The sequence below is a fragment of the Schistocerca serialis genome, chromosome 4 (assembly GCF_023864345.2).
Source record: "Schistocerca serialis cubense isolate TAMUIC-IGC-003099 chromosome 4, iqSchSeri2.2, whole genome shotgun sequence".
NCBI classification, from domain to species: Eukaryota; Metazoa; Arthropoda; class Insecta; order Orthoptera; family Acrididae; genus Schistocerca; species Schistocerca serialis.
The window spans coordinates 864,797,012-864,806,701 of record NC_064641.1 but is presented as its reverse complement, the minus strand read 5'-3'; the positions used below and the strand labels follow the sequence as shown (position 1 = coordinate 864,806,701).

The 9,690-nt window shown below is 44.1% G+C and overlaps 1 non-coding gene across 1 annotated transcript; it reads right to left on the bottom strand.

Annotated features, from left to right (window-relative positions):
• Nucleotides 1-226: 226 nt before the first annotated feature.
• On the bottom strand, nucleotides 227-310 carry Trnap-ugg (transfer RNA proline (anticodon UGG)). Its single transcript has one exon. It is a non-coding gene; the product is annotated as a tRNA-Pro (tRNA).
• Between the last annotated feature and the right edge of the window lie 9,380 nt (nucleotides 311-9,690).

Below are 9,690 nucleotides of genomic sequence, written 5' to 3'. Positions count from 1 at the left end.
AGGAAAGAAAACCAACGATAGAGGTCGGCAGTATATAGAGGGCGTCGAATCGAGCAGGATTTACCAGATGACGGTGTATCGCAAATGTAGCGATGATGAGCTGTGGCCATAAAGCGGCAGCCAAAAATGGTTCAAATGGCTCTGAGCACTATGGGACTTAACTTCTGAGGTCATCAGTCCCCTGGAACCTAGAACTACTTAAACCTAAGGACATCACACACATCCATGCCCGAGGCAGGATTCGAACCTGCGACCGTACCGGTCGCGCGGTTCCAGACTGTAGCGCCTAGAACCGCTCGGCCACCCAGGCCGGCAGCGGCAGCCTATCAGTGGTGAGCGCGCGGAAGTCACCACGCCTGAAGAGCTGATCGCAGGACTCATTGAGACTGCGTCAGTCATTAACCATCACGCCAGGACATTTCCTGAGGGTCAATCAAACATCTGTTCGAGGATGCCAACTTTGTAGAGATGTCAGAGGCAGAAATTTCGTGCAATTGCGAGGAGTGACGGCAGGTGGTGGGGGGGGGGGGGCAAAAACTAAAAATACGTGGCGTTTAGATTTCATAATTAAAATGGTTGCTTCTTACAACATCACAAGACAACCGCCAGTGAAGCTTATTATCTTAAGAAATTGATCGCGTTACAATGCTTCTTACGCAGTCCGTTTAATAGTTAAGCTGTAGCCGATGTACATTCGGAAATCAGACATGGACAGAGTTTAAAGTTTGTCTACTTTGACTATTAAGCGTAAACAGTTACCTTGAGCTAGTTTAACCAGAAACTACATTTCCATACGACAGCTATTAGCTGGGGAAAGTTAGTTCAGATATACACAGTCGCGCGCTCGTCGCTGTTTTAAGCCGCGTTTATGATCCGTGATCATATGACAAATTTTGGTTGGTTTGACGTCTCCTACCCTGATCTCACCTCATAATCAGTTTTCTCTCTGCACACCGCAGTAGGTCAGTATCAACCATAACAGTGAGGACATAGCAGTCGCCGCATTGCTACATTAGAAGTAAAGCGTGGTCGGTACTATCACCGGAACTCCTTCTAGAGACCCGTGAAGCGTTATTTCTGCCAGTTTCTATTATTTCAGCTTGAACGACACACTGTAGGCAGCGTAACCGTGTCTGCAGGGAAGTGGTACTAAATTTTCCTGTATAAAAGATGGTCATCTAGTGGGCAGCCCACATCCACAATGCAGCTGTGTCTATCACGGTGTGTAGATTGTTTGCGCTAGTGAAAATCGCGTGCCGGAAACAATTTTCACAAGTGCGACATTTCTGCTGCTACGATGTAGCTGCACGAATAACATTCTCACCGCGTGCACTGTTTTTATCTTACTCGCTGTTACTGTTGTTCTGCGCAATGCCTGACAGTAACTAGTTCCACAGATAACGGGTGACCAAATTACTGTATTTAATGAAAGCGTGCGTCCGGTGTTTCGCTGCGGGGCCAGATGATATTAGCGGATGAGTGCGATCTTTTACACACGCTGTATGGCTGTTACATTGTTCTCTTTAAACTGCTCCCAAATTTCTCTGTTGTGTCTGGTCTGTATAGTGGCAACTAAGAATACTGCGGCAGAGGGCGAATAAAAATCTATAATTCTCATCTTTTTGCACCGTTTACCGAACACTTCCATGAAACTGAATTTATTAGAAAAAACAATGCTCAGTTTTCTTACGGGCGTACGGTGTCACCGTCTTAGTTAGCCTCGTTGAAGAAAAATAAAACGAACACATTCACGATCGGAGTAGGACGGGTTCTCAGTTGCTATCCCTCCAACAGCAAATTCATTCTGCTACTTTAGTTATATTGTACTGGACTGGTGCTGTATGGGTTTTCTACTTAGCCAGTGACGGTAAAAGACACGGCTGGAGTTTGAGGTTGTACATTCTAGGTAAATATTTAAATTAGCTTATGCTGAAGAAAGCCTTTCACTGGTTACGATGGTCAGCAACCTTTAATACACTTCATAGAGTAATTATATTGTGAGTGAAAAATGAGTCTAAAATTTATCTTAGACCCTCTTTGTAGGCGCTACAGTCTGGAACCGCGAGACCGCTACGGTCGCAGGTTCGAATCCTGCCCCGGCCATGGATGTGTATGATGTCCTTAGGTTAATCAGGTTTAAGTAGTTCTAAGTCTAGGGGACTGATGACCTCAGATGATAAGTTCCTTAGTGCTTAGAGTCATTTGAACAATTTTTGCATATTTAGTTCATTATTGACAACCGAGAAGGTTTTACAAGTTTTCGAATGCCCGGCGGAATCTTACTTTCAGAAAAGATGGATCAAACAATCTGCATTAAATTTTGCTTGAAACATGTGCAGCATTCGACATGCTGACTGTGGCTTTTGACGAATGTGCTACGAGTTAGACAAGGGTTTACGAAGGTATAAACGTTTCAAAAGAGCGTCGAGAAGGCGTTGAAGACGACGACCGCCTTGGCCACCCTAGTATATCAGTTGCTAACAACAACGTGGAAAAAGTAAAGAAGTTGTTCTGGAAAATCGCGAAATCATCATCAGAGAAGTTGCTGATGATATCAGCATATCGTTTGGCACATGTCGAGCAATTTTTTCGGTTGTTTTGGGCATGGAATTTGTAGCAGCTAAGTTTGTTACGAAATTGTTGAATTTCGTCCAAAAACGACGCCCAGGAATTGCTCAGTGAAGTCGACAACGATCCAGAACTTCTAAAGAAGGTTATGGCAGGTGGCGAAAGATGGGTGTACGGGTTTGTCGTCGAAACCAAGGCCCAAACCTCCCTATGAAAACCGAAAAAAATTCGACCAATTCGATCACATGTCAAGTTTCTTCTCACTGTTTTCTTCTATTACAAAGGGAATTAAATCGGGTGATGCTGCGGGAATTAGGTTAGGAAATGAGACGCTTAAAGTAGTAAATGAGTTTTGCTATTTGGGGAGCAAGATAACTGATAATGGTCGAAGTAGAGACGATATAAAATGTAGACTGGCAATGGCAAGGAAAGCGTTTCTGAAGAAGAGAAATTTGTTAATATCGAGTATAGATTTAAGTGTCAGGAAGTCGTTTTTAAAAGTATTTGTATGGAGTGTAGCCATGTATGTAAGTGAAATGTGGACGATAAATAGTTTAGACAAGAAGAGAATATAAGCTTTCGAAACGTGGTGCTACAGAAGAATGCTGAAGATTAGATGGGTAGATTACATAACTAATGAGGAGGTATTGAATAGAATTAGAGAGAGAAATTTATGGGACAACTCGACTAGGAGAAGTGATCGGTTAGTAGGGAATATTCTGAGGCATCAAGGGATCACCAATTTAGTATTGAGGGGCAGCGTGGAGGGCAAAAATCGTAGAGGGAGACCAAGAGATGAATACACTAAACAGATTCAGAAGGATGTAGGTTGCAGTAGGTACTGGGAGATGAAGAAGCTGGCACAGGATAGAGTAGCATGGAGAGCTGCATCAAACCAGTCTCAGGACTGAAGACCACAACAACAACAACAATGGGTTAGTGCATCTTGAGTTCCTGACTTACGGTTGTGGGGTCAGTAAGGGGCTCCACCTGGAAGTTCATGCGCCGTTTATGTAAAGTAATCCGAAGCAGCTCTGATGAGATAAAAACGGAATCGCCGAAGGACCTGAACACCACAACGAAAACCGAGTTCCAAAGGTGCTTCCAAGAATGGAAAAGGAGCTGGCACAAGCGTGTTGAATCTGAAGTGGATTACTTTGAATCGGACAAAGTTGATGTTGATGAATAAATAAAGATAACTTACGAAACAACAAGAATTCCCATCACTTCTTGATCACACCTCGCATGTCTTGTAGTATTCGCGCAGTCGTCTTCTAAAAGCCCAGGCATACCTGCGAATAACACTGTTTTTTGAATGGCACAGTCGGCAGCTAAAGGTCGGATTGCATTTTCGTGCCTACTTTGCGATGCTTACACTATCATCGCTGCGTTTGTTGAAAGCCACTCTGTGTGAAACTCGCCGAAAGTGGAAGATCCAGCGTTGTTTTCTTATCGTTTAGCGGGATAAACTAAGCTGGTCCTATGTAAAGCAGATGACGGCCATTGTGGCTCGCACAATTCCTGTTACGGCGACTATAAAGGCGGGCGAACGGCCTAAGCAGGACGCCAAGAAAGGCAGCGCGGTGTTTACAGCGGGCGCTCCCCCACCTGGCCGGGCATAACGGGCTGTTTAATTTAAAACGGCCGCTTCGGCGCGGTGCGCAAACACAATTAATTTAGTAATCTCCAGGCGAGTACTTGCTTACACATATCGAACACCTCGGATATATCCGCCTCAAGTGTTTGCCCACGTCGCTGCTCAATTTCGCAGCGGGCAAGTTATACGGAAAACGTTGCGGACGGCGCGCGACTCAGCTGCTTTGCCTAATTACCAGCCGCGCCGGCGCCGGCGCCGGCTGGGTGGTTTCTGCCGACGCGAGGAAACGCCGTAATTTATTTGAACTGCCGCAGTCGCAGGGAAAGCGAGCCGAGGAAATACTCAATTACCCGCAGCTCCGATCCGGAGCTCGCTCTGCCACCAGCGCACTCCTCCTGCTTCTGCCTCTTCAACGGCGGAGCCCGACCAACACGTATTCCACTTTCTGCACTGTCGCCTTTTCACTGACGTGCAACTCGAAGCCAACATCAGAAAGATGGAGCGTCACTAATTTCACATCCACGGCCAGCTGTCGACAACCAGGATTACACAAACCTCGGGCATCATTGGTTAGCTGTGAGGTCACAGAATACCCTGACTTTTGTCAGTTAACGAGGCGACCTCAGAAACTGCCTGTTGTGTACTTAGTTCCGCGTAGTCAGCGCGTACACAACTTTCCCACTAGAGCGCGGCCCGCTAAGCACAACAGCGCAGGCGCAGTGCTCGTCCGTCTCCGCACTACGAGATGGCGCTGCCATAGAGACGGACCAAATTCTGCTTCCGCCGATCCGCGTATTAATATGTAACGCAGCCAATGAGATAGCTGCTAACATAGAACCTTTTCTCCTCGCGGATCACACTCGTGCAGTGATACAGGAACGCGCGAGGTATTATAACGAGTGTACAGACCTCCTATTAGTCAGTCTGCATTTGTCTGTACCAGTCTGTACGAGTTCTACATTTGTCTGTACCAGTCTATAGCCAAGTTTCAGTCTGCGCCTAATAAGAGTACCATATTTCTGTACAGAGCCATGAAGATAAATGTATACACACTTGTGTCAGGTATCAGAGATATATGTGAGAATAAGATTAACGTACCAATACCAAAGGAACTTCAGACTGTCAATTGTAAATAGCATACAGAACCAAGTTAAGTAATTTCTATGCTTGTTATTATTTTAATAAATGTGTGTGAAAATTAATCAAGTTCTGTTTAAAATTGGTCACTGTCAATCTGCTACTCTAAGTGTGCAAGTGGCATTTCTGTCGTCTGATCTAACGGCAGACGATAAACACGCCACAATAAGACCACGAGACATATTGTTGACACTCGCCTACTTTGTTAGAGCGACAAGTCAAATAATCTGATGGTGTGTGTACTGAAGGTCTTTCAGTACACACACCACACTGTCCCTCTTCGATTTACTTCATACTTGACAGGATTTGAATACCCGTGCACAGACATACTAGAGCTACTGGGAAAGTACGATAGATCGCTAAATGGAAACGGCAGTGAAAACCCGATGAAGCTTTGCACAGATGGCGTTGGGCAGTGTATCTAGTACGGCTGTCGATCGCAGCGCGTCGCTTTTTACCGTTCTGATCACTTAAAGATGCCTAAGACAATAGTGTTCATCGGCAGCATCGGCCAAGCTGTGAGGTTGCGCCTGATTGCAGGCAACCCCACACAACGTACATCTTGCATTTCTTTCTTCGTGACAATTCTCGACCGCGTACTGCAGGGTCAATGAGGTCTCCGCTGCAGCGTTTTCGATAGGAAGTGTTTGATCTCCTACCACACGGCACGGACTTGGCTCCCTCTGATGCTCATCTCTGCTCATATGAACCGATGACTGTGAATACATCATTTTGGCACAGACAACGAACTGCAGAGCTGCGTAGAGAACTGGCGGAAAGCACAGGCGGATGCCTTCTGGGCGAGGGTATTGGGAAGTTGGTACAACACTACGACAAATATCAAAGTCTGGGCGCCGACCCTGTAGAGAAGTAGCTGGAAGGTGCAGCTAACTGTTGCAAATAAAACATTTTTTATAGTCGCTGTGGTTTTCATTTCGCGACCGAAAGGACCTTACTTTCCGAATAGCCCTCGTAATTCCGTTATCAGTCCCACGCAATACAGAATCGCATTTGAAGAGTAGAAGATCTCAGTACGCTCCTAACTACAAAATATTTCGACATTAGCAACAATGTCGTCGGTACCTGCGTGCGAAAGGTAAAGATCGTATAATAATAATGTCACTGATTGAAATCTTGCTAACAACTATTGTTTTAACTTTTCCTTAAATTCGACATTTGTGTTAACGACTACAAGTATTAATTAACATATATTGAATGGTATTTTTAATATAACTTTTCGATTATTCATTACTAACCCATGAAAATTTGAATATTCACATTAAATTAAAATTCGCTGTATCAGTGCGAAACATCTAGACTCAACAGTGTTATTAATATAATCTATTTCATTAACGTTGTGGCATTTCATCTGCTCAGTAATTAAAAGTTAAAAGGTATTACTTTTATTTACTATTATGATTCACTATTTGCTAATTATCGTTTCCATTTGTTAACACATATGGAATTTAAAGAAAGTAAAACGATTTTGGTGCTAGCGGTATTCGAACCACTGACGTGAAGATCACAAGACTTCAATGCTACAGGCGCTACTGAGCCTAACTGGTGGAGTATATTCCGCAGCAGACTCAGTGCTCAAATTTGGAGGGAAGCCGGGGATCTTCGCGTTGCTCTACAGAGCGTTTTGGAGTAACTTGTTCCTAGCTCGAAGTTTCGCGTCCATCTTCGTCAGGCGTTATCTATAGCATAAGGCTATGTCCAGGGTATGGTGGATATGCTGGGTGGAGGAGTTAACTAGAGATGGAAAGGGTAGCACACGGTAGAAGAGAGAGAGGCCAGTATGAGACAAGATGGAGGAGGGGTTATGCCTAACTTCCTAAACTCAACCAGATTACCCCACCCCGAGTACGGCAGAACAATAATTTTATCGCAGTAGACCATGAAATACGATGTAATCATTTCCTCTCCATTCTTCAACTGTCCTACTTTTAGGGTATCGATATATTTCGTTTCAGAACATATCGGTACCTAAAAGTCAGGAAACTACCTTTTGACAATTTTAGTATCAAAGATGGTTGGCAAAATCATTGGGAAGAGATTTTAGTACTTTCAGCATTGCAGCTCAGTCAGCAATCGTGATAATCTAATATATAGGAAACTATCAGCGTCGATTGCGGTACTGAAACCAACCTTTACCTAGGTTTCATCCCAAGTAATTGAGTCTTCTTCAGAAGATAAACCTGATTCTATATTATGTCTACGAGGGCATAGTCTAGAAATAAAACAGCCTGAATAGGCGCAGTCACATTTTAAAAATGCGGTACAAAGGTACTAAGTCACCATGTTGATATGCAGCGCGTCATCTAGGTCTACTTACTTTCACGTGAGCTCCGGAGGCCCACGCACGGCGTCCATGGACACGAGGCGGTGACTTCGTACCTATGTACCGCTTTTTTAAAATGTGACTACGCCTATTCAGGCTGTTTCAGTTTTATTTCTAGACCGTGCCCTCGTAGACATAATATAGAATCAGGTTTATCTTCTGAAGAAGGCACAATTACTTGGGCTGAAACCTATGTAAAGGTTGGTTTCAGTACCAAAATCGATGCTGATAGTTTATTATATATAGGGAAGAGATCCCAGAATGAAAGATTCACACTGCAGAGGAATATGCGCTCTTTAGAGACTTTTTGCTGGCTAATTACAACTGCGTGCAAAGTCGAAAGTTGTATCTACGTACTAACCCTTTTTATGTTGCCAAACTCTACAAATCGTAGTTTACAATAATAATAAAACATTACATAATTTATATAATGAGCATTAATATTCGTATTGTAGTTTGTGTCGAATACCTACTGCAGGCATGTGTCTACCAACTACCTCTTCTCCATAAATTTTAGGGACAGGGGCGTGAACAGTGGGAAAGTGTAGTAAGCCGCATGACGAAATTTTTCCCAATATTAAAAAAATAAGGTGTGTGTACGTCTGTGTGTTTAAGAGTTACCTTGCTCCATTTCTTAGTTGTAGATTATTCTGAAGGTGGCAGGGGTAAAATATAGGGAGCGAAAGGCTATTTACAGTTTGTATAGAAACCAAATGGCAGTTATAAGAGTTGAGGGGGCATGAAAGGGAAGCAGTGGTTGGGAAGGGAGTGAGACAGGGTTGTAGCGTATCCCCGATGTTATTCAATCTGTATATTGAGCAAGCAGTAAAGGAAACAAAAGAAAAATTCGGAGTAGGTATTAAAATCCATGGAGAAGAAATAAAAACTTTGAGGTTCGCCGATGACATTGTAATTCTGTCAGAGACAGCAAATGACTTGGAAGAGCAGTTGAACGGAATGGATAGTGTCTTGAAGGGAGGATATAAGATGAACATCAACAAAAGCAAAACGAGGATAATGGAATGTAGTCGAATTACGTCGGGTGATGCCGAGGGAATTAGATTAGGAAATGAGACACTTAAAGTAGTAAAGGAGTTTTGCTATTTGGGGAGCAAAATAACTGATGATGGTCGAAGTAGAGAGGATATAAAATGTAGACTGGCAATGGGAGGGAAAGCGTTTCTGAAGAAGAGAAATTTGTTAACATCGAGTATAGATTTAAGTGTCAGGAAGTCGTTTCTGAAAGTATTTGTATGGAGTGTAGCCATGTATGGAAGTGAAACACGGACGATAAATAGTTTGGACAAGAAGAGAATAGAAGCTTTCGAAATGTGGTGCTACAGAAGAATGCTGAAGATTAGATGGGTAGATCACATAACTAATGAGGAGATGTTGAATGGGATTGGGGAGAAGAGAAGTTTGTGGCACAACTTGACTAGAAGAAGGGATCGGTTGGTAGGACATGTTCTGAGGCATCAAGGGATCACCAATTTAGAAATGGAGGGCAGCGTGGAGGGTAAAAATCGTAGAGGGAGACCAAGAGATGAAGACACCAAGCAGATTCAGAAGGATGTAGGTTTCAGTAGGTACTGGGAGATGAAGAAGCTTGCGCAGAATAGAGTGGCATGGAGAGCTGCATCAAACCAGTCTCAGGACTGAAGACAACAACAACAACAACAACAGATTATACAAATACCGTCACGACGTCATCTTTATTAACAGCGCGCTGTCTTGTGTCGCGACATCTTCTTTATTAACAGCGTGTTATTTTGTGGAGCTATCGTAGATGCAACCTGATGTTCCCCCCCTGTGCTCGTTTTCTGGGTAAGCCGACAAAGGCCCTATTTTTTTCTCCTTCGAGGCGCTGTCCCAGTTATTAGAAGAGTGTGAGGAATGGTGTGTTGGTCATTGGATGCCCTCGTGGGGCGGTCGTGATTTACTCCAGACGGCGGGGAGCTGTCGAGGCGCGCGGACTAGCGGGTAGGGGATAGCGGGAGGCGAGGCGAGGCAGCCACTTGAGCCGCGCGACTCGGCACCCCCTCCCCCG